Source organism: Eretmochelys imbricata, chromosome 10 (genome assembly GCF_965152235.1).
Source record: "Eretmochelys imbricata isolate rEreImb1 chromosome 10, rEreImb1.hap1, whole genome shotgun sequence".
NCBI classification, from domain to species: domain Eukaryota; kingdom Metazoa; phylum Chordata; order Testudines; family Cheloniidae; genus Eretmochelys; species Eretmochelys imbricata.
Genome location: NC_135581.1, coordinates 44,537,841 through 44,541,673, shown reverse-complemented (window position 1 = coordinate 44,541,673; position 3,833 = coordinate 44,537,841).

Genomic DNA, 3,833 nt, shown 5'->3' with positions numbered 1-3,833 from the left:
CCACCCAAGGCTGCCTCCTGGACCCAGCAGGCAGAGAAGGGACCTCTGGTGAGTGTACCTTTTAAAATACTATACATGGTTTAAAAGCAAGCATGTGAAAGGATTACTTTGCCCTGGCATTCGCAGTTCTCCTAGATGTACTCCTAAAGCCTTTGCAAAAGGTTTCTGGGGAGGGCAGCCTTATTGCGTCCTTCATGGTACGACACTTTACCACTCCAGGCCAGTAACACGTACTCAGGAATCACTGTACAACAAAGCATTGCAGTGTATGTTTGCTGGCATTCAAACAACATCTGTTCTTTATCTCTCTGGGTTATCCTCAGGAGAGTGAGATATAATTCATGGTCACCTGGTTGAAATAGAGTGCTTTTCGTCAGGGGACACTCAAAGGAGCCCACTCCTGCTGGGCTGTTTGCCTGTGGCTAAACAGAAATGTTCCCCGCTGTTAGCCACAGGGAGGGGGGAAGGTTGAGGGGGTAGCCACATAGTGGGGGGAGGCAAAATACGACCTTGTAACGAAAGCACGTGTGCTATGTATGTAATGTTAACAGCAAGGTTTACCCTGAAAGAGTGTAGCCACTGTTTTATAAAATGTGTCTTTTTAAATACCGCTGTCCCTTTTTTTTTCTCCACCAGCTGCATGTGTTTCAATGATCACAGGATCTTCTCCTTCCCAGAGGCTAGCGAAGCTTAGAAAGAAAAAAAAACGCACTCGTGATGAAATGTTCTCTGAGCTCATGCTGTCCTCCCACACTGACAGAGCACAGACAAATGCATGGAGGCAAATAATGTCAGAGTGCAGAAAAGCACAAAATGACCGGGAGGAGAGGTGGCGGGCTGAAGAGAGGGCTGAAGCTCAAATGTGGCAGCAGCGTGATGAGAGGAGGCAGGATTCAATGCTGAGGCTGCTGGAGGACCAAACCAGTATGCTCCAGTGCATGGTTGAGCTGCAGCAAAGGCAGCTGGAGCACAGACTGCCACTACAGCCCCTGCGTAACCAACCGCCCTCCTCCCCAAGTTCCATAGCCTCCACACCCAGACGCCCAAGAACGCGGTGCGGGGGCCTCCGGCCAACCAGCCGCTCCACCACAGAGGATTGCCCAAAAAAAAGAAGGCTGTCATTCAATAAATGTTAAAGTTGTAAACTTTTAAAGTGCTGTGTGGCATTTTCCTTCCCTCCTCCACCACCCCTCCTGGGCTACCTTGGTAGTCATCCCCCTATTTGTGTGATGAATGAATAAAGAATGCATGAATGTGAAGGAACAATGACTTTATTGCCTCTGCAAGCGGTGATTGAAGGGAGGAGGGGCGGGTGGTTAGCTTACAGGGAAGTAGAGTGAACCAAGGGGCGGGGGGTTTCATCAAGGAGAAACAAACAGAACTTTCACCCCGTAGCCTGGCCAGTCATGAAACTGGTTTTCAAAGCTTCTCTGATGTGTACCGCGCCCTCCTGTGCTCTTCTAAACGCCCTGGTGTCTGGCTGCGCATAACCAGCAGCCAGGCGATTTGCCTCAACCTCCCACCCCGCCATAAACGTCTCCCCCTTACTCTCACAGATATTGTGGAGCACACAGCAAGCAGTAATAACAGTGGGAATATTGGTTTCGCTGAGGTCTAAGCGAGTCAGTAAACTGCGCCAGCGCGCCTTTAAACGTCCAAATGCACATTCTACCACCATTCTGCACTTGCTCAGCCTGTAGTTGAACAGCTCCTGACTACTGTCCAGGCTGCCTGTGTACGGCTTCATGAGCCATGGCATTAAGGGGTAGGCTGGGTCCCCAAGGATAACTATAGGCATTTCAACATCCCCAACAGTTATTTTCTGGTCTGGGAATAAAGTCCCTTCCTGCAGCTTTTGAAACAGACCAGAGTTCCTGAAGATGCGAGCGTCATGTACCTTTCCCGGCCATCCCACGTTGATGTTGGTGAAACGTCCCTTGTGATCCACCAGAGCTTGCAGCACTATCGAAAAGTACCCCTTGCGGTTTATGTACTCGGCGGCTTGGTGCTCCGGTGCCAAGATAGGGATATGGTTCCGTCTATGGCCCCACCACAGTTAGGGAATTCCATTGCAGCAAAGCCATCCACTATGACCTGCACATTTCCCAGGGTCACTACCCTGGATATCAGCAGATCTTTGATTGCGTGGGCTACTTGCATCACAGCAGCCCCCACAGTAGATTTGCCCACTCCAAATTGATTCCCAACTGACCGGTAGCTGTCTGGCGTTGCAAGCTTCCATAGGGCTATCGCCACTCGCTTCTCAACTGTGAGGGCTGCTCTCATCTTGGTATTCATGCGCCTCAGGGCAGGGGAATGCAAGTCACAAAGTTCCATGAAAGTGCCCTTACGCATGCGAAAGTTTCGCAGCCACTGGGAATCGTCCCAGACCTGCAACACTATGCGGTCCCACCAGTCTGTGCTTGTTTCCCGAGCCCAGAATCGGCGTTCCACCGCATGAACCTGCCCCATTAGCACCATGATGCATGCATTGGCAAGGCCCATGCTTTCAGAGAAATCTGTATCCATGTCCTGATCACTCACGTGACCGCGCTGACGTCGCCTCCTCGCCCGGTATCGCTTTGCCAGGTTCTGGTGCTGCATATACTACTGGATAATACGTGTGGTGTTTAATGTGCTCCTAATTGCCAAAGTGAGCTGAGCGGCCTCCATGCTTGCCTTGGTATGGCATCCGCACAGAAAAAAGGCGCGGAATGATTGTCTGCCATTGCTCTGATGGAGGGAGGGGCTTCTGACAACACGGCTTACAGGGTTGGCTTCAGGGAGCTAAAATCAACAAAGGGGGTGTCTTTACATCAAGGAGTATTTCAGGCAGGACTTCACGGAGGGTTCCAATAAGAAATGGTGCACCTAAGTTATTGTTCTTATTGGAACAAGGAGGTTAGCCTGGCCTCTGATTGATACATGGCTAGATTTACCTCGCTGCACCTTCTCTGTGAGTGACTGCAGTGTGACCTAGAGGAATGAGTCCCCTAGACAGGGGAGGAGGCAAATGAGTACAAAACAAATCTGGTCTATTTCTTGTTTTGATCCACTCCATCTATCTTTTAGATCTTTGGCTGGCAGCAGACGGTGCAGAAGGACTGCATGCCATCCACATCTCATGGCTGCTCGGCAGAAGATGGTACAGTACGACTGCTAGCCATCCTCATCTCTTGCCTGCCTGGCAGAAGATGGTACAATACGACTGCTAGCAAACCTCATCTCTTGCCTGCCCGGCAGAAGATGGTACAATACGACTGCTAGCAATCCTCATCTCTTGCCTGCCCGGCAGAAGATGGTACAGTATGACTGCTAGCAATCCGTATCGCCTGCCTGCTCACCATAAGACGGTTCAATAGGACTGACTGCAGGACTAAAGAGAATGACCTGGTCAAGTCACTCCAAATTTAGTCCCTGCACCCATGTCTGCCCAGGTGCTCCCAGCCGACGTGGCCAGGAGCACCTCGGACACGACGAGGACTACTACCAGTCATACTGCACCGTCTGCTGCCAGAAGGCAATGGGTTGCTGCTACTGTGTAGCAAAGCCATACCGCATCTGCCAGCACCCAGGAGACATACGGTGACGGTTACCTGAGCGGGCTCCATGCTTGCCGTGGTATGGCGTCTGCACAGGTAACTCAGGAAAAAAGGCACGAAACAATTGTCTGCCCTTGCTTTCACGGAGGGAGGAAGGGAATGGGGGCCTGACGATATGTACCCAGAACCATCCGCGACAATGTTTTAGCCCCATCAGGCATTGGGATCTCAACCCAGAATTCCAATGGGCAGCGGAGACTGCGGGAACTGTGCGATAGCTATCCACAGTGC